The sequence below is a fragment of the Mytilus californianus genome, unplaced genomic scaffold (genome assembly GCF_021869535.1).
Source record: "Mytilus californianus isolate M0D057914Y unplaced genomic scaffold, xbMytCali1.0.p SCAF_2, whole genome shotgun sequence".
Classification (NCBI taxonomy): domain Eukaryota; kingdom Metazoa; phylum Mollusca; class Bivalvia; order Mytilida; family Mytilidae; genus Mytilus; species Mytilus californianus.
The window spans coordinates 36,094,493-36,117,653 of NW_026262668.1; positions in this window are offsets into that span (position 1 = coordinate 36,094,493).

Genomic DNA, 23,161 nt, shown 5'->3' on the forward strand with positions numbered 1-23,161 from the left:
TCAGATGTCCTATGATGTAATGCAAATAATGTATATTTTGACTGATTCGTGTGATGACTGCATGCGTCTTTGAAAATATCACACTGAAAAAAAGGGATGGATTTAAGATGAATAAGAAACTTATGTTCAGAATACATTTTATTCAATAGTCAAAATTAAAATACTTGTACAATGAATCTGTATACAAATATATAACAATAATGTTAGGAAATTGGAGGTAATTTAACAGGTATTCTTTTTATGCCAGTTTTCACTATTGTTTTGTCAACATCTGAAACACACTGCTGCAAATGGTCTTTACTCGATTTCAAAACATTTTTACATGTTAAATTGTTCAATGTTGTTTTGCCAGCTAATGTCGTAAGAAACTGTTTTTTCGTGTTGGCAGTAGGGTAATCGTTTTTATTTATGTGAAATTGATTAATATCATCATTAACACGCTGTTTACTTGTTTTGCTTTTACGTAACTCTTCAATAGGTCCTTCCATTCTATTATCGTTTTCATTTTCTTCATGAATCAAATTACAAATGATTCCAGTTTCAGTTGAATAAGATTTGCATTTGCGCTTTGGTAGAAGTTTGACTTTATTTGGATGACACGATGCAGACGAATCGGATGCTCGTCGATAAATATTGTCTATAGTGCCGCCAACTGTTGATTGACTATCATTGTTATGTGAACTCCCATGATATAACAGGGGATAGTCATTTACCCGTTGCAAATCATGATAGTGATGGTTGTTTTCTGTGACTTTTGTGTCATGTTGTGACCTCAAATACTTTCTCAAAATCTTTTTATATCTAGGCCATATATTTCTTCTGATGTGATAACACGTATTTCGTCCATCATCATCAATTATATTTGGATCTGCACCGTTGTCCAATAACAGTTGAATGATATCAGTTGCCAAAACATGACGTACAGCATACATTAGTGCAGTACGACCTTTCATATCCTGGGCATTTATGTTAGCGCCACCTTTTATAAGTAGATTGATTAGCATAATCATGGAATTGCTATCCTCGTTTTCATGCAGAAAACTACATGCCACTATCAATGGTGTTTTACCATCATATCCTTGAAAGTTCACATCTACTCCTCCATCAAGAAGTAATTTGACAAGTTTTATCTTCCTTTGTGCCACTGCTTTAAGCATCATCTCTTTATCCTGACACTGAAGATATGAAAAACATTATATTAAATCATCTATGAAACTAATAATAATATACATAACCGATTCTGAATTTCCAAGATTTAAAAAAAAAACGAACAGAAAGTTTTACCATGGGTTGAAAAATAAAGATATCAAGCCAAAAATTAAAAAAGAAATCCCATTGGACCTACCTGATCCATGTTGATGATCATCAAATAGACTGTCAACTGACAATCGTTTCTTTAAATATACTGGCAATTATCACTTAATCTTGTATCCACGCCTATGATAATTGATCTGCCAATAAGATTATTCGATAATAAGATTTTCACACTCCCCCATATAACAATTATTTGTCATTAAAAAAAAGGCATTTCCCAAGCCTTTTTTTATGTGAAACTAGTGTATCTAAAGAAAAAACTATAATGTAGAATTTTATCGAACTTTCTGGACATATTTAAACGAAATTGTAGAACTATAGATCAATTACTTTACTTAATGTTGACACAAAACTTATGGCATATTCTTAACATTACGTCTAAAACCAATACTAACTAAAATCATCCACAGCAACCAAAATGGTTACATCAAAAAAAGGTATATAGGTTTCAACATTCGTCAGATTCAAGACATAATAGACCATGCAGAAAACTTAAATATTGAAGGAGCATTGCTCTTCATAGATTTTTCCAAAGCCTTTGACTCATTGGAATGGCCACTTATGTATGAAGCACTAACAAAATTTGGATTTCCAAATCCTTTTATAAAATGGGTTAAAACTCTGAATAAAGATATAAAAGGTCGTATATTGAACAATGGGTGGATCTCATCATCCTGCCACATTAAGCGCGGTATTAGGCAAGATTGACCGTTAAGTTCCCTGATTTTTGTTATTGCCGTAGAAATTATGTCCTGCAGAATAAGACAAGATTCCAACATCAAAGGTTTTCAAATTAAGCTTGATACTAAAACACATAGTTTAAAGATCTCACAATTAGCCGACGACACAACACTTTTTCTAAAATAAAAAAAAAAAATGATGTACGTCACACTCTTAATATCATTGAAATCTGTGGAACACTATCAGGTTTAAAACTAAACATATCAAAAACATACGGCATTTGGTTAGGAAAAGTAAAACAATGTAAAGATAAGTTTGAAAACATTAAATGGAATAAAGGACCAATAAAAAATGTCCAGGGGTTTATTTTGGAACAAATCGAGCTGAATGCGATAAGCTTAATACTGAAAAAGTAATACAAAAATGTGACAAATTAATAAGTAATCGGAAAAAGAGAAATCTTACAATGATAGGTAAAATAACAATTGTAAAATCTCTTTTTATACCAAACCTTACATATTTAGCTTCAGTCACAAACCTATCACATGAATTTATTCAACAGTTTAAAACCCTTATATATAATTTTATATGGGATGGAAAACAAGAAAAAGTAAAACGAACCATAGTAAGCAAATATACTACTGATGGAGGTCTTAAAACATTAAAAAAACAACACGTTTAATAACCCCATGCGTCCGAAGCGCCTTTCTGGATTTACCTTCACCAGGAACGCTCAATGCCAAACATATGAAATCCGACGGATGTATAAGTACCGAAACAGTTGAAGAGCTATATGACAAAAATACCTAAAACAAATAGCCAAATTCATCTAAGGTCAACTTTGTCTAAGGGAGTTGACACCTTAGTTTCTTTAAAATTTCAAAATTTATAAACGGACAACTTTAGAAAAGTTTGTTATAAATCATGTCAGTACCGAAGTACTGACTACTGAGCTGATGATACCCTCTTAAGATGACAGATATAGACAATTATATAACTGCACTACAAATAGCATGGATCAAAAGACTAACAGCAGATAATTTTGCTAACTGGAAAGTAATTCCGACATTTTACTTTAATAAATTTGGTGCTGTTTTCATGTTACTTTACATGAATCCAGACAATATTTACTCCATACAAAACCTACATAAAACTTTACCAAAATTCTACTTAGAAATTGTAAAGTCCTGGTTCAAAGTACAAAATTTTAATAATGTCAAACTCACTATGAATTTCAAAAACATAAGACAACAAATCTTATGGGGAAACAAAATAATAAAGCATCAAGGAAAGTGTTTAGTTTTCATAAAACGGATAAAAGAAGGTACTATATATATTAATGATATTATTGACCAGAATAGTAACATCTCTTAAGATATAATATCTAAAAAAATATCCTCAAAATCCAATCTAATGTTTGAAATGTAAAAAAAAATATGCTATACCAAATGAATGGCTCAAAGTACTTCAATCAGATAAATCGATAAAATCAAAAGTAAAAAATAAACTTAACCTATGCATTAAGACAAAGGAAAAAAAATAAGATAACAAGTTTACAAGTACTGGAAACAAAACAGATATACACACCCATTAATAATACTATAAATGAAGACATGCCTCTAGGTTGCTTAAAATGGAAAAGTGTACTAAATTTAGATTTTCTAATCCCAATTAAATCAATGCTAAAATTTGTTTTTACTTATTTAAAAGATAACATATTAAAATATGTAAATGGAAATTTGCGCATCATATCCTTCCTTGTAAACAACTGCTTTTTCAATGGAAGATAAATGAAGACAGTAAATGTGACATATGTAATGAAACAGAAGATTATAAACATTTTTAGAAAAAGAAAGAAAGAGAGAAGAGAATGAAGAAAAAGGAAAAAAAGAAAAGAAAGAAAAAGAAGAAAAGAATAGAAAAAAAAAAAAAAAATATATGTATATTTTACGAAACTAATATAACTTTTATTATCTTTAAGACGTAACCTATGCTTTCATACTTTACTGTCAAGAAACAATGTCGATACACTGTAATGCATAAACCCTAATTATACACTAAATCCGAGATTCAAAGTAACAAAAACAAAAGACGAACAAAAGATTATTTTGATTAAAAAGCAAAGATTGAACAGGTCATGTATGTCAATAACTGAAATATTCGTTTTCACTACAAAATGGCAGCTGAACTGAAATGGGGTCTAAAAAATTAGGAGATTTTGAAATTGTCTTTCTCAAGAACATAAATCTAGTCGCACCATGTTTATAACAACTACAAAGTCTGATGAAAACAGATGAAAGCCTCTGATTGATTAGATGATTCTGCACATGTGTCCTTTCCTTGCTAACGATTGAACCATTGTGATAAAAGCCTTCACTCATGGTCTATTTTGCGTCATTAGTGTTTTCATCAATATCAAAACAATAAGATGTTGACGTACAATTCTAACGGTAAAATCAAGGTACACAAATCTGATTTGCTATTCTACAGGTTGTTTCGTGTACAATTGCTACTCTGCAAATTCAAACCATTGTAACAGAAAATACTAAGTCATGATCTCTTTGAAACAATGGATATCCGTGGATACTTCAAAAGTTATCAATCTTATACCAATGAGCGTCATCGGTTCATCTCTAACTCTATTAAATCTGGTTAAGTAAATTTGGTAGCTTTAATATTATTACTATCATTGGTTGGATACTTCTGTAGCTGATCTATTATTCCCCTAGTATCAAAAGAAGAGTAGCCATGACTTCTGAATTGCCATGAAAATACGAGAGAGTCGAAAGATACCATAGGAGCATTCAAACTTATAAGTCGAAAATAAACTGACAACGCCATGGCTAAACAAGAAATTAATTGCTTAATGGCAGTTGTAATTCAATGATAATAAACTGTTTATTCCAGATTTTTTGGTAGTTGTAATTTGAGAATAACAAATTGTTAATTGCAGGTGCCAAAGTCAAATAGTGCATTATTATTGATTGTGACGACATTTTAATGTTTTACAGTATACAAATGTCAAATAGCTGTCGATTCCATTTCTTTGTAAATATTAGCAATAAACAACTATTCATATTTACTTCTTTTAGGAATTGTGAGCATTGGATATGGTTAAACAGTTACAAAATAAACTCATCATAGATACATGCGAGTATAATACGTTCGTAGATTTGTCTAACCTTATTGAATATGACATGCAAAGTCAAAAGGTTTTTTTACTTTATTAAAGGAATGTATGTTGCAAACCTACATCTTTCAGAATATTTGTGTTTTGTGTCATTGAGCCTTGTAACGAAAAGAAATACATTAAGTTCAGTTAAACCTGTGAAATAGAGCATATATACTGTGTAACCATGATTTTTGAATATGTATGCTTCATTAAAAAAATAATACAGAGGATTTAGAATATATAGCAGAGAATTTGTAAATTATGTAAACAAATGAAAAACAATGATAAAATAGAATTTATAACGGGACTATTAGCCTGGATAAATGGTTCATATTATATACAACAAAGGTAAACTATAACGGTCAAGCAAGTCATGATAGCTTAATTAAAACGATATACCTAGTTATAAAATATTAGGGAACCTTCTTACAGTAGTTTCCTTAATTCTACGGTAACCCTTTAAGAACACAATTCTTAAAGTATTTCCCATTGTTCACAAGCTCTTGAATATCCATTATATTAGGTAGTTCTGAATAAAAGTTCATAAAATTAGAATTATTGACATTTAAGATAAAGCTTTTAAAAAACGGTTCGGGAGTATTCGAAACTTCTGTTTCCGATTTTAAACACAGCTGTCTTCTTTGGATTTGTCGGCAAAATGTATGCACTGTTATTTTACTGCAAATGCATAGACAAGTTTGCAAAAATCGGCAATAAGCAACCGTATACAGTTCACTGCTATTAAAGATGAAAAAAGAGGCGGAAGAGACCAACAACAGTCTACAAACGCAAACATAAAAAACTAAAGACTAAGCAACGTGAACCGAACCAAAAACTGAAGGTTATCTCAGATACTTGTAAAGGGTAAGGTAATAAAGACTAAAGAAATATATATATATTCGGTAATATCGCAAGCTCATAAGTTGAAAGGGTAAGGATAGGGATGACATTTTAAAAGGCTTTTACACCTTACAGAAATAACTGAACAATGTTAAAACTTAATTATCTATATTGTGCCTACACAGTGTTTAAAACTGTCGAAGTGTCAATCGATTTTTACAGTTCAAACCGTTTTAAAAGATATCGATATTAAACACTGACTAAACGAATTTGTTCCAAAGAAAAAACGAGATGTCAATAAATAAAAAAAAACCCAAAATGCTAAAAGTCACATGTTAATTGTAATTGTCGTGATTTTGTTATTGAAAACGTTGCAAAGTAATTAAACCCATTATCACAGTCTATTAGCAATTATATCAGTTTCTAGCTAGTACATAACGGCAATAACCTTTAAGTGCTTTTTCTAGTAGTAGTGCAAGTTAATTTCAGCTCTCATTTAAATAACTCATATTTGTAAGCGGGAAACATAATTTCTCTGCTTAAGTTTTATTGCTGATGAGAGTTCTGCCATATTTCTCAAAGCGTTTCCAATGTTTGAAAAAAATCTTGTGTTTTAAAAGAGAAAGTCACAATCGTACAAGACTGTATTGTTTTGTCGGGAGGGGGGGTAACTGTCTTATCGACATATGACCAATATTTTATTTATAACTAATAAGTATCTATGCAAAATTATATATAAGTGATATTTGTATTTTCAATATATTCCAAAACAGCTTAGATGCATGACTTGATAATTTTAGCTGACGGTTTACCTTAATAATGATTGTCATCGGCAATCGATAATAATGTCTTACAAAGAAAAACATGCATCGGAGTCTTCATAAAATGTGCAAAATGTAAACAATTACACGTTTATAGTCATGAAAAAATCGAGGTGGTAGATTTTTTTGATTTTTTGGGGGGTTGGGGAGGGCTGGTGTCGGGTGGTGTCAATTGAAGTTGATATCGTTCTCAATATTCAAATAATGAGCCTGACATGTTAGTGAGTTAGATAACCAAATACATTTGTAAGCCTAAATTTCCGAATCACGTTTTGAAAAAACCTGGATTTGAATCTCACATTCTCAAGCTATGTAATCAAAGGGATTCATAATTTACTAACTGAAACAAAATAATTTTGCACACTGAAAATAAGGGTTTCAGCGAAAATTGATGTTTTAACCTTAAAACTGTTAAAAATATGACAGGAAACAATAACTTATATAAAGAAAGATCGAGGGTTTTACATTCAACAAGTACCTGTTGTCTATTGATTATATACTTACACGTGTATTATTTTTATTTTTACACGTCAAATGTAAGGATTAAATTAATCGAGGTAAAAAGAAAGCTAGAATTTGCAGTTTGGACTCAATTCAGATAGTACACTTTAATTTTTTTTTATAACTTTTTCAAATTAACTTGGATTTTTATCAAACTATACAGCTATCTCAGTTATATATTGATCTTATTGAATCCCAGGTCGTTATGTAGTTTGGTGTATTGCTGTCAAATTTAAGGATTAAATTAATCTAGTTCAAAAAAGCTAGAATTTGCAGTTAAGACTAAATTCAGATATTAAACTTTAAAATTATTTTATAACTATTTCAAAGCAACTTGAATTTTCATCCAAATCTACAGCTATCTTCATTATATATTTATCTAACAAAAAAACAGGTTATTTGGTAATTTGGTTTATTGCTGTCAAATGTGAATATTTAAATTATAGGTATCTATCTGAATTTTGTCAAAACTGAAAATTTTAACCTTTTTTTACCTATTAACTTAGTCCTTAAATTTGACAGCAATACACTAAAACACAAAACAACCTGGTATTTTGTAAGATAAATATATAATAAAGATAGCTGAAAAGTTTGATGAAAATCCAAGCTGATTTGAAAAAGTTATAAAATTTTTAAAATGACACCTTTGTTTTGTTAAAACAAGAATTTAATATAATCATGATAATAGAACTGTCATAATGAATGAATGTTATTTAGAATCTACTCTCTGGTAGGTGTGATCTTTTTGCCACAAGCAGGAGGTATTGCTTTATACTTCACCACTAATCAGAAAAACAATTTTAATAACTTCTTTAATGTTTGATTCCTTTTTAATATATTCATATAATATATATCAACTTGTCGAGACAATGTCGAGACTAGTCGAGTAAAATGTGAGCACAAAATTTGGTCTTTTCAGACTCTGAGCAGTTTGTAGTGTAGATAATGAACAAATCCAAAGTCATGAAGAAGATGACCTTGTAATAAGAGCCTATGACAGTTCTGACAGTGATAATGACAATGATGATAATAATACTAAATGATGAATACAGTAGTAGTAGTAGTAGTGGCAGTGGCAGTGAAAGTGAAAGTGAAAAGGAATCTTATTTGCCTTCTTCAAGGAGGAGATCAGTTAAAATTCCAGACAAATTCAAAGACTGCTATATGTGATCTATGTTAATCTGATAAAAACGAAGTTAAAGTCTGTTTGATTTATTCATAGATTAGATAGGACATATACTTATTTAGTAGATATTTCATATAGGACAGAAACTTTTTTTGGTATATTCAAAGGGTAGGAAATAGATTTATTTTAAGGGAGAAATATAAAATAACGGGAATTCATTATCTTACTTGGAATACGGAGATGTGGTATGATTGCCAATGAGCCAATTATCCAACAGAGTCAAAATAAAACGGATTTCAGCATTTTTATACCACAAGGCCTTCAACGATGAGTACACCCATACCGAAAGTCACCTATAAAAGGTCCTGACATAACATGAAGTGAAAGATTCAAACGAAAAAACCAACGGCCTGATTTATGACAAAACAATAAACGAAACACGAATATGTCAGACATCAACCAACGAAAACTCCTGAATTACAGGCTCATTACCTGGGATAAACAAATATAGAATGTGGCGGGGTTATATATATTTGTCAGCGCTAAACCCTCCTCTAACCTAGGACAGTGTTGTTACAGCAAAATTAGCACAAACTGTAAGAATTCGTTTGAAACTGCTAATCTCATCAGATCGGAAAGGAGCATCTAACATCTTTCAAAAAGTACTGATCTAAGAGTACTCAAAGCCAGTTATCCGTTCGGTACTAACATGAGATGTTTTTTTTTTTTGTTGGTACTCTATTATTGGATAATTAGCATATGCAGTGATTAGTTGAATTGCAGCCTTATTTGGGTCTTTGAAATTAGACGACAAGGTCGACAGACGCAAATTAAACAGAAAAAGTAGAAATAAGAGTAAAATAAGTTTGATATAGTATTAAAGGTTTAGTTATACATTAGATGGGGAAGGATTGACAACGATTTAATACAGATGTCATATATCTAAGTGGAATTTATCTGAAGAAAGAGTCTTGAAATAACGACCTAAAACGGCGTGTTTACACAAACTTCGACATTATACAATCCGGTCACAGCTGAAATTTAAATTACACCTAGCTAGATTTCACAAAACAGTAAATGCATTTAAAGACTAAATGCTAAAAATCTATTAGGCGAAATCTAATTACAAGTTTATCACAATGGCAATTAAATGTCGTGTTAATGTAAAATCAGAATACACAAAACAAAGCTATGATTATTGTCCTACAGTACCGATCACGTTATACCTACCTATGACCGCATGGGCAATTTGAGACAATATTTATTTGAATACTGTGGATTCATTATTATTCGTTGGATACCAATTTTCGTGGATTTCGTGGGTACAGGTGAACCACGAAATTAAACGTTCAACGAATGACAAGTTTCCTATAGGTTTGTATGCAGAATTCGGCAAAACCACGAAATCAAATATCAACGAACTCGTAAGTTTTCGTTAATCCACGAAAATTTGTACCCACGAAAATAAATGAATCCACAGTAATTTATGATAAATTACATTAGCATAATTGAACAGGGTCTTACAAGAATCAGTTTTTGACAGTAAAAATATGACTTATTGCATAATACATCAATAGTTTAAACAAAATGCAGGTATTTAACATATATACTTTAAAAGAGTGACGAAAGATACCAGAGGGACAGTCAAACTCATAGATCGAAAACAAACTGACAACGCCATGGCCAAAAATAAAAAGACAAACAGATAAATAATAGTACAGATGACACAACATAGAAAACCAAAGACTAAGCTTAAGTTTCAGATCAGATCGAGGACGCCAACAATTTGGGCTCAAATTGTAGGTTTGTCCAACTACGAAGGCGAAGCAAAAGCATCAGAGGCTTCAACAAATACTCCAGCTCGAATAGCTTCATGCAACCCACTTACAAATGAACCCCAGTTACAAGAGTGAAACCACATTTATCTTGGATCAAGCATTTCCACTCCTACAATTGGTTTATTTGATACAATGAATTCAACCTTTGCTACACTACCTTGCAATCCAAAAATGGCACCTACTACAGTACCTGCAACATAAAAAATACATCAACTGTGTGCTCCAGGTAATATATTGGTCCAACCCTTTATTAAAGTAGGTTATACTATGCCCGTCGAAACTGTTAAGGCATCACAGAATTATTTTTTTAGCTCACCTGGCCTAAAAGGTCAAGTGACCTTTTCTCATCACTTGGTGTCCGTCGTTCGTCGTCGTCCGTCGTCGTCGTCGTTAACTTTTACAAAAATCTTTTCCTCTGAAACTACTGGGCCAAATCTAACCAAACTTTGCCACAATCATCATAAGGACATCTAATTGAAAAATGTGTCCGATGACCCTACTTGGCAACCAACATGGCCGACATGACTAAAAATAGAATATAGGGGTAAAATGCAAGTTTGGTCTATTATCTTGAAAAGCGCTATGAATGAAGAAAATGTGTCAAAGGCAAAAATTTTCAAAATAATGAGATCTATATATTGCATCTTTCCTTAAAAAATGTCAAAATAAGAACTTATTATTAGCAAAAATGATCAGCAAGACTTCATCTACAAATAAGTCAAATAGCCGAAATCATCATTCGAATCCCTGTAGGAGTACTTACTCTTCAATGAAATTTTTACAAATGTTTTACGTTTTTTGACTACTATCTTGATAACTATGAAAAATAGATAGATACTTTAAATAGCCAAAATGAACTACAAGACAAGATCTACAAATTAGTAAAATTTTGTGAAAATTGTTGGTTTACTCTTTATAGTAGTGATTGCCTTAATTGATAGTTGTTTACCGTTTAAAGTGTTCTGGACAAAAACTAAAGAAAATAGAGAGAAACTGTACAGAAAAAATATCAGCAATATGAGATCAACAAAAAACAATGACTTTTGTCATGATTTCTATTCTCGTCCACAATGTTGGAGAGAGTTCATTTTTAAAGATTCTCATAGGCTCTTTAGAGTCTCTAGTTTGGAAGTTGGGAGTCTATTTTGGGTAATTAGCATTTGGAGTAATTAGTGGAATCGCAGTCTCATTTGGGTCTTTTGGAAATTAGAAGGCAAAGTCGACAGACGCAAATTTAACAGAGAAGTTTATCTTAAACAAAACCCACACCCACCCAATGTATTGCAATGTAATGGTGTTAAAGACACGATTCTACTGAAAGTTTTATATTTTAGCTTGAATTCTGTTGATGGAACTCGAGGAATTAAGAGGAAATCGTACATCAATACCAGCTAAGGAGTCTGAAGACGATTTGTTATTAGATTTGAACTTAAAGTTGTGGTATTTGGCATATTACGTTACGCTGGATTCAACATTCATATACTCAGTGAACAGTAATGATAGTCTCTGTTTACTAGAGCTCATCAAGTCCACCACTTATCACCAGGGTACAGATTTATTAGTTAAATATATATATATAATTCGTCTAAAAAACAGCCCACCAATGTAAGATCTGTAAATTTGCGGAAGCAAATTTTTTGTTCTTCCTTGGCCGGGATTCGAACTCATGCTACTGAGATATCGAGGCACCTAATCGCCTTGCACTATGTCCGGCGCGCTAGACCACTCGACCACTCGACCACCTAGGCTCTACAAAAATCAAGCTTTCGGTGTTCGGGTGTTACCTTTCCTCGTCAGTTTTTATCTAGCGTCGTAACACAGTACATGATATATAAGGCATGAAGATGGAATATTACAGATCAGCTGAATTATCTATGGTAGAGGATCTTACAAATTAATGTAGGATGCAGTCACAGAAATGATTATATTATAAGTACGTCTGAACCAGTGACAACTCTACGACAGATTTTGTCCATCGGATCACCAGTGATGGTGATACAATGCTGAAAACACATTCTGTTTACATAGTTCGTCTAAATAACACCCCATCAATGTAAGATCTGTTAATTTGCGGAAGCAAATTTTTTGTTCTTCCCTGGTCGAGATTCGAACTCATGCTACTGAGATATCGAGGCACCAAATCGCCTTGCACTATGCCCGGCGCGCTAGACCACTCGACCACCTAGGCTCTACAAAAATCAAGCTTTCGGTGGCCGGGTGTTACCTTTCATCGTCAGTTTTATCTAGCGTCGTTACAAAGTACATGATATATTAGGCATGAAGATGGAATATAACAGATCAGCTGAATTATCTATGGTAGAGGATTTTACAAATTAATGTAGTATGCAGTCACAGAAATAATTACATTATAAGTACGTCTGAATCAGTGACAACTCTACGACATATTTTATCCATCGGATCACCAGTGATGGTGATACAAGGCTGAAAACACATTCTGTATACATAATTCGTCTAAATAACAGCCCAACAATGTAGATCTGTAAATTTGCGGAAGCAAATTTTTTGTTCTTCCCTGGCCGGGATTCGAACTCATGCTACTGAGATATCGAGTCACCAAATTGCCTTGCACTTTGCTCGGCGTGCTAGACCACTCGACCACCTAGGCTCTACAAAAACAAGCTTTCGGTGGCCGGGTGTTACCTTTCCTCGTCAGTTTTTATCTAGCGTCGTAGCACAGTACATGATTTTAAAGCATTAAGATGGAATATTACATTATTAGTTGTTCGAGATCATTTCCGATAGCCACATTATAGTTTACATCTATATATAAATACAGACATTTATAAATATACTTATACAGATCATAGATTGACAATTAAATACAGTCATGAACATATTTGTTACATATTGTTTAAGATAAAGATGTGGCCAAATACTGCCAAACTTCCTTATTAATCTTTTGTTATTTGTTGTGTCTCAAAGATAAGTTCATACCATCGACAAGTTTTTCATAAATATATAGCAAAACATATTAAGATACATGTATGTTTAAATTTATCAAAACAAAATCAATGTTAGTACCGATAAAACAATATTAAAATATCTTACTACAGTCTTTAGGAATATGGTTATTCAATGAATCAGTGAGTTTTCATAAATCATATTATGTTTATTACAATTTAAAACGTCTTCACAAACAGGAGGGGGCCTCGGTGGCTGAGTGATATAAGTAGTTACTTCTGTAATCACTAGCCAATCAACACTAAGGTTGTGAGTTCGAACCCCGCTCGTGTGGGTACACTCGACTCCAATCTTAATTGACTAGGATTGTCAGTTTTCCTATCGGTGGTTTTCTCCGGACACTCCGGCTTCCTACACCAATAAAAACTAGCCGCCACGAAATAGCTCAAAAGCGGTGCTTAAAAGTGGCGTTAAAACACCAAAAATCAAATCAGTCAAAAACAGGAGAATGGCGTATGAGTTGGGAAATACAGAAAACAGCAAATGAACATCACCGTCCAAAAAATTGCAATTGTTAAAGAAAAAACTTTTGTTTTAAAGTTTGGTTTCGATATTCCCGCGTGAAAAATAAAATATCATAATTTAGAGCAAGACAATAATTGCTGCTATTTAACCTGATTTAAAGTAAGTTGGCCTGGGTAAATTTCCGCAGTATAAATAGAGAATTCTTGATTATTTAGAGGAAAAACCTCATCAAGTAATTAACGGTCTGTGTTATTTACTTAATCAATTCAATGGAATTTGACGGATCCTTACTGATTTTGGCCTAAACTGTGATTTATAACAATGCACGAACAGATATATTATCAAAGGGGCGCACTTGGTGCCTATAAAAATACAAACATCCTGTTTTACATACCGGTAACATTTTCCTAATAAAAAATTAGTTTTAATCATCTTATCACAGTTTTATTTATATAGTATATTTACCTATATACTTGCAGAAGAAGGCTTAAAATGAGATGCAATAAATAAACCTGCAATCAGATATTTCAAATGACCATATTATTAAAAAAAACCCTTCTTTTTGATAATATTGTTTGAAAGTGCAGTGTTGAGTGTATAAAAGTCATAACCGTCAACCGATTTAAAATGACAGTCAGAAGCAAGTAGTTTATCTAAAACATCCAGAGTTTTTTTACACTAAAAAAGTAATAAACTCCATTATTTTTATATGCACGATTACTAAAACTAATGTTAATAAAAATTCTTAAATTTTAGTAAGGGAACTACATGTAGTCATAAGCACACTAGCATACTAACCCTTTTATCACTTTTCAAATTATTTCCTAAATGTAATATGCAAATATTCAGACATTTATTTAAGAAGGAATCAAAAGTAAATTTTTTTTTAGATTTTTCCCATTTACACCATTTTTTAAAATAGGATGATAGAGCATCTTTAATGATCTGGCGAAATTCTTTCCTATTAATTTTCGATGGAGGATGATAATTTGGATTTTTAACAGAAAACCTTTAACCTTTCGGTCCTGAACGATGTTGATGTCCCCTGTAATTATATAAACACAGATGTCATACTTAAACTTCGATGTTTCATAATTTCATGTTGAAGGAGCATTATTTTGTATACTGACGTCTGATATAACTGACGTTTAATTGAGAATTAAACTTCTACTGGGGTTTTATATGTATAAAAAAATTAGAGGTGTTTCCATGTTATCAAAATAGAGAGGTATAAAGTTTTGAACGATAGAGTCATAAGAATTGCTAGATAAATTTGATAAAATCATAGTTCTGTTCACATATTTCATTTTTAGAAAGTACCTTCTATGATGATCTATAGGTTTGTCAATACAAGGAACAACACATGGTTACAAAAAGCTGTTATATAGTTGACTGAGTTACACCTGTGCCGCCTGTATATCTCACCTGGTTAAAAAAGTTACCAGTTGCTAATTAGCTAATTAGCTAAACTTTTTATCATAACAGCCAAAATCTGCAAAATTATTTTAAGGGCAATAACTTCAAAACAGAGCAACAGTTTTTCATCTAAATTTTAGGGTAGATTCGTGTTGTTGTGATACACCTTTTTGCAATTTACACTTTTAAGTTAGCTTTTATGTTTCATGAAAACAGCCAACAACTGCTAAAAGTGGGAAAAATCGATAATTCATGGCAATAACTCAAAAACAAGAAGTTAGATTTTTCTCCAATTTTCAGGGTAGAATCACCTTGTCGTGCTAATCATTTTTTCAATTTATAATTTTAAACTAGCTAAAATCCTATAATTGTTTAAACAATGGCAAGGAAATGCCAAACAATTTATAAAATAAAAACATTTCAGGAGCAATAGCTCCAAAACTGGTGGACAGATCTTATTAAATTTTTAAGAATATATAGAACTTGTTGGGCTGATGATTTTTACCCTGTTTGTTTTTCTCTTATTTACAACAATTTTAGAGATATTTGCCAAAACTGTAGTTTGACCCCTATGTTCTTTTTCTAGACACGGTGTCCGTGTTGGTAAATCAACCTGGACGATTGTCTAAAGTTGTCAGTTGTGTTCACTAAACTTTCTTTGATGAAATTCTTATAGTTTTATAAATCAATTTGAAAAATCAGATATTACATTAAAAATCAAAGACGTATAAAGAGAGAGAGAGAGAGAGAGAGAGAGAGAGAGAGAGAGAGAGAGAGAGAGAGAGAGAGAGAGAGCCATAAGGGGGACCAAACATCATCAATCTAAAAAAAAAGACAACACCATGGCCAAAAAAGAAAACGACAAAATGACAAACAACAATGATAACAGATAACAAAAGATTGAGCTGTGTAAGCTACCTAAGAGTAATACAAAGCAGACGATGAAGGACATACAACACAGAAAAAAAAAGAAATGACATGCAAAGATTTATGCATATGTGGAGCAGGATCTGCTTACGCTTCCAGAGCACCTGAGATCATCCTCGGTTTTTGGTGGGATCCGTGTTGCTCAGTTTTTAGTTTTCTATGTTGTGTTTTATATAAAAAAAAAGGTTTATTTTTCAAAAATATATAATCAGTCATCTTAACAGTGTCCCTTTTTTTTTAAACAAATAGTTAAAAAATAAGTATGTAATCGGAGTAAGAATTGCTAAGTTCTGACATTTCGTACTGAAGTCGATCAAAATTAACAACAACCGACGTCGCGTAACTTTACCATTACTAAACCGAACACCGTGCGTAACGTCACTGTCATTTGAATAAATGGTATTGTCAGTTTATTTTCAACCTATGAGTTTGAATGTTCCTTTGGTATCTTTCTCCTCTCTTTTACCAAAACCGCCAGTTGCAGCTCGACTAGTGAACCCCGTCGTAGCAAGTTTGTCATCAGTTCTTTTTTCAATACCTTTTCTTTTCCACATCTAAATAGAGTAAATTCTAGGACTCCATGGAGTACTCAGTTTCTCTCAACTTTGTTAAAATAGCTAACATGCTACAACTCACATTATCAAGCAGTAGACCAAATATAAAATCATTCTCTTCCATAGAAGCCAAGAAAATTTTGAAGACAATTTTCTTTGTACAATGTTGTAAAATTTCAAGCTATCGACAAACATGACTTGGCTGCACGAGAGATCTTAAAATTGCTTACACACTACAAATGAACATGATTAAGCTGCATGCCAAATATAAAATCATTCCCTTTCATTAAAGCCAAAACAACTATGACTAAAGTTTTCTATCCAAGGTTCTTCGGACATACGGACAGAATGACGAATGCAGTCGAGCGGTTTAACAGACCTCATTTCACTGTTTGCGACGCAAGAAAACAATTGAAAGAGATCTGTATCATTAGATCGACACAATGCACAAAAAACAACTAGTAAAAATACTAATAACATCTCGCAGTTACTGACAGCAAGTTCGAGGCAATTACAACTGATAAATCATTCACAGTTTCTCAGACTTCAATATAAATTAGTACACATCCAACAGATTAAATGCAAAAACGTCATACACAGTCTGAAATAAATATGACCTATGCAATGCCACAATATAAGTATCGACAGGATGTAAGACCGTAAAAAAGAGGCGAAAGATACCAGAGGGACATTCAAACTCATAAGTCCAAAAATAAACTGACAAGTGCCCATAACTGTATAAGAATTCATATTTTATAATGATTCAATTAATTTGTAACAAAATTAAAGTTAGTACCGATAGAAACTATTTGCAAATATTTGAATACAGTGTTCAATTCATAACTTTTAAGAACATGAAAAATAAGTTGTACCAAAGGATCTATAAGTTAACATTGATTGTATTAACATATATGGGCTCTATTATAAACAACATCGCCGAAAAAATGAGGGTGTTGTATCCTGTCAGTAATAAGCTTTCTACATATACCAAAACTTCCAAACTAAGCTGTGTATCTATGAGAACATGTAGAGAAAGCTTTAATGAATTTGTCGGAAATTTTTGTGGTTTCCCGTATGAAACTGACATTTCTCAATCGAGAAAAAAAAGAACAGTTATTGCTGTTTATATAAGATTTATCTAAAGTTAGTAACCATGGGTAAATTCCGGCAGTATATTTTAAGAATTCTTAATATTTAGCGCAAAAATCTCATCAATGTATATGTTGTTGAATATATCAATTAAATGGAATTTAGACAGATCTTTCCTGTGTTGGCCAGAAACTGTGATTCATAACAATACAGGAAAACATCTGCAAAGAGGTTGAATTTGGTGCCCATATAAAAACCGACAAACTGTCGATAAACTTTATTGCTGAAACGTGCATAGATGTTATCAAGAAGAAAATTTACAGCTTGTGTCACTTCATCACACTTCTAGTAATAATATCTAGCGTATTTGCCCTCTAAACTCGGAAAAGACTATTGACTTTACACTTCCTCCAAAGCATAGGGAAAAGTAACTTCTCTCTTTTAAAACTGATAGGGAAGTTTTGCAAATCTTAAAAGCGAAGTGCTCGTCCGGTGGTGGCGCTATAATCTTTAGTTTTTAACTTGTCCTTTGTAAATTATTTAATTTGTTTTAGTATTGTTCAAATTAAATAGTTTTTGTATTGTTCAAATCCAATTTTATTTCGTACCTACGCAATTATTAACTGACTTACTTAAAGGAAGAATAAACACAACATAGAGGAAATGTTTAAGAACGTAAAGGTGGTTGACCTTAATGGTTGGAGGTATTCACAGAATATACATTAGTTACAACATAATTTAATGCATATCATACAATTGTTTGACAAAACAAATACCTAATTTGACATAACACAGATATGCAGTGTCAGGAAATAAAGGCACTTACACATAACATAAAGAAGAAATGACAGTACGTAAAGACAAACCGACAAAACACATTAAATATTTACACTATAAGACAGTTGCGGCGTTCCATAAATCTGGATTACAGATATGGCGATCTCACGACAGCGTAAAACAATTGCTTTAAAAGTATATTAGTGTCTAGTCTTAGAATTTAAAATGTTAAGGACAAACCTTTATTTGTTTTAAACATGAAGTGATACAAACAAAAGGAAAACTGTCATTATAATTAATAAACGCACCTGCCTTATAACAATTTTTATGTCAATCAACACATACATTAATTTAAACAAGATGTGTTTATTGAGTACCAGTTACCCTAAGAAACGATTTTTGTTTTGTTTTGGCAAAGGTTTAGTTAAGCAAAATAATAGGCTTGGATTTATCAATTGCCTTTTTCTATATTTGGATATTTCAGTTTCACACTTAAAACTCTTAACAAAAATTTACAACAGACATTTTTCCATTCCCTATTGTCAATTTCCCTTTATTAGACGGTGATGTTCCTTTGTTATTGTTATTGGTTTTGACATAGCTTACAATGATTTTGTTTTTGTTTTTTGAAAGTTGATTAGAACACAACTAAATATGTATTGGCATATAGTTATGAAAATATATGGGCCGATAACTTTCAATTACCATGTACTTACTGTTTGGCATTGTAAAAGGTCATGCGTTAATTAGACTGTTTATGACGTTTAAAACTAAACTGTTAGGTGTGTACTGTTTGGTATTTTCGTCCGGAAGAATATTATTAATTTATTAGTTGTTTTTGGCCTTTATACTAGCTTTCAGTAACTGTGAGCACTCTTAGATCTGAACTTTTGGTAAGTTTTTGCTGTGATTGCTTACTGCCAATCTGATGAGTCAAGCCATATCAAACTGATATTTACTGTTTATTTTTGTTGTTATGTAACACCAGTATCCCAGGTGAGGGGAAGGATTGGGCGCTTACAAACAAGATTAACCCTGTCATATGTTATGATCCTGTAATTCAATGGTTGTTGTTGGTTGCTGTCTGTCATATTTGATTTTTGTAATAAATTAGGTCGCTGGTTTTCTAGTTTCAATTATTAAACATTTTGTCTTGTCGGACCTTTTATAGCTGAATAAGCGGTTTGGGTTTTGTTCATTGGTGAAGGCCATACAATGACCTAAAGTCGCTTTCTTCTATGTCATTTGGACTCTGGTGGGTAGTTGTTTTATTTGGCACACAATGATAACTCATCGACATTTAACGCATTGTTTTCGCAACATTGCTCATGATAAGCATCTGAAATACATTAACGTCATCAGATTGGTTACGACTTATTCCCGATTGTGACTGTTTTGCTGAGTGTGAATTCGCATTGCTATAAGACGTGTCACGGTACTTTTCTATCCAAAATTCATGTATTTAGTTTTGATGTTATATTTGTTATTCTCATCGGATTTTGTCAAATGTCTTATCGTTTGTAGTTGTAAATCTTATTTTTTTCTGTTGTATTCGTGTGTTATGGTTAAGATAATTAATCACCCAGTTCATTAATTAGATTCTAGTTTGGGTCAACTAAATTTATATGATATATTTGGTTTACAGTTTGATTTAGAAGAAACACCGACAATGCTAGATAATACTATTAATTATCTAATTACTACCACATTTTATATTAATTAGTATTGTAATTTTCATTGTTATTAATAAATGTTATATGAGTATTATAAACCAAATCTTGAATTCTATCCTAATTATATCCTATTTTGGGGAAATTTCAGAAATTCAAATGTGACGTCACTTTTTTTGCGTTGATCTCTTTGACTAACTCGGCTGTGAATTTTTATGTGCTGGTTTATGTTGTTTTATGTATCCGTTTTTATTCTGTAGTTAGTCACCACTTCGGTGTTATCATGTATATCTATTATATAGTCATTTTTATAAATTTACTGTTTGCTAAAGTATGAATTATTCTAAATACTAAAGATGTTCTTAGCCCAGACATATAACCTTAGCCGTATTTGGCACAACTTTTTTGAACTTCTGGTCCTCAATGCTCTTCAACTTTGTACTTGTTTTGGCTTTCGAACTTTTTTTATCTGAGCGTCACTGGTAAGTCTTGTGTGGACGAAACGCGCGTCTTGCGTATTAAATTTTAAACCTGGTATCTTTTGTTAGCTATTATTCGTATTTTTCTCTGTCTTATATGTTCCCCCATTTATTTGTATTGTATTCCTGTCATGTAATGTTGTCATTTTAGTGTTATATTTAAAAATTGTCATAAAAGCGGGAGGTTTGGCTAGCCACAAAACAAGGTTCAATCCACCATTTTATTTTATTTAAATGTCCTGTACCAAGTCAGGTAAATGACCATTGTTATATTATAGTTCGTTTCTGTGTGTGTTACATTTTAATGTTGTGTTTCTGTTGTGTCGTAGTTCTCCTCTTATATAATGTGTTTCCCTCAGTTTTAGTTTGTAACCCGGATTTGTTTTTTTTTTTCTCAATCGATTTATGAATTTCGAACAGCGGTATACTACTGTTGCCTTTATTTACCCGACTTTCAAATCGGCTACAAAGGAAAAGAAACACGTTGTATATATAAGCATCCAATACGGGGATGTGGCATAACTGTCAAGGCAAATGATGACTTTTTATTTTTCTGCAATCAATAAGTTCCATCATAAATATACATATTTTAATATATATGACGTTTTAAAACTAATTTGATGTGTACTGATTGATATTTTAGTCTTAGATGCATGACTTTTTTTATAAGTTGTTATTGACTTTGAACTAGCTGTCAGTAACTCCGAGTACTCTCAGAACTGTACTTAGTGTCTTTTTGTTGTGGGGATGTATAAGTACCCTGCCACGTCTACTCTGTGTTTTTGTTATACGTATTTCTGTTTGTATCCATCTGATGAGTTAAGACTTAATTTAATGATTTTTATAGTTTGTTCTTACGTTGTACTGTTACACCACTGTCCTAGCTTAGTGGAGGTTTGGGCGCCCACTAACATGTTTAACCCCGCCACATTCTGTATGTGCCTGTCCCAAGTCAGGAGCTTGTAATTCAGTGATTGTTGTTTGTGTATCATATTTGTTTTTCGTTTCATTATTTTGTACATAAATAATGCCGTTTTCTCGTTTGAATTATTTTACATTTGGCATTTCGGGGCCGTTTATAGCTAACTATGTAGTATAGGTTCTGCTCATTGTTGAAAGCCGTACGGTGACCTATAGTTATTAAGTTCTGTGTCATTTGGTCTCTTGTGGAGAGTTGTCTCGTTGGCAATTATACCACATCTTCTTATTTTTATATATATTGTTTCAGGTAGGGATACATCGTACTTTGTAAAAAAGCAATCTGATTCAAACAAAACATCCTCTGAATACGACATCTCTCCAATCAAACTGGAAATAAAGAATAACAGTTACCGTTGAGTTTGCTTCCAATCTTGACCTATATTTAAAAAGTAACAATGAGTTTGGAACAAAAAATAAACTGTCCTACAAAAGAGATAATTTCAGTTGTCAAATTGTGATCTTTCCAATCCAGCAATGCTTGCATTTTTATTTTATATTTCATATTGCATAACATTATTCTAAATAAGAAATTAGAAACCTTTTTTTCCGGAGAAGATGGCAAATTCAACTAGAACATCTGTCCATAGGACACCATGCCCCACTCGCACTATTTCATTTCCATGTTCATTGTACTGTGAAATCTTGACGTGATACAAACAATTTAAAATGTCAGTATACATGAATTTAAACAAGATGTATTTATTACGTACCAATTACCCTCAGATACGCAAGGTGTCACTTTAATATGCATTCGTACAATGTCCGATTTAGAAATAAACTCTATCTACATTTAAAGGGTTGGCAGAGGTTTAGTCAGGCACAATAATAATGTTAATTTTATTAATCGTCCTTTTCCTAGATTTGGATATTTCAGTTTCACAAGGAAAACTTTGATCTATCACATTTCTATGTTTATTGAAAAGTGAAATCTTGAGGTGATTCAAACAAAAGTAAAATGTCATTATTATTAATAAATGCACCTGCCTTATGACAATGTTTAAGTTAATAAACACTCTCGCATACATATATTTAAACAAGATGTATTTATTCAGTACCAGTTACTATCAGAAACGCAAAGTATCTTTTTTATATGCATTCGTATAAAGTCCGATTTAAAAAACTGTATATAGACTTAAAAGGTTGGCAAAGGTTTAGTAAAGCAAAATAATAGATAACAACAATACTTGACCTAAATCTTGCAATCATTCCATACACCACATACAATTAGCCTAATATTTATAGTACCCAAGAAACGGAATTACCATCTACATTCACCAATGTACCATGAAACTGAGGTCAAGGTCAGATAAATACTCTAGAAAGACATGTACATTGTACACCTTGAAATCATTCCATACATCAAATATAGTTAACCTATTGCTTATAATTGTACAAATAAAAGAACAGAGTTCCAATGTTCCCCGCGTTGCACAAATTTTATCTGTCCAAGGTGAATAACTAAAAAAAAATGTCCGGTTCTTTAAAATTTTTCTTCAAATTCTTAGAGAAAAGTAGGCATGAGAGCGCT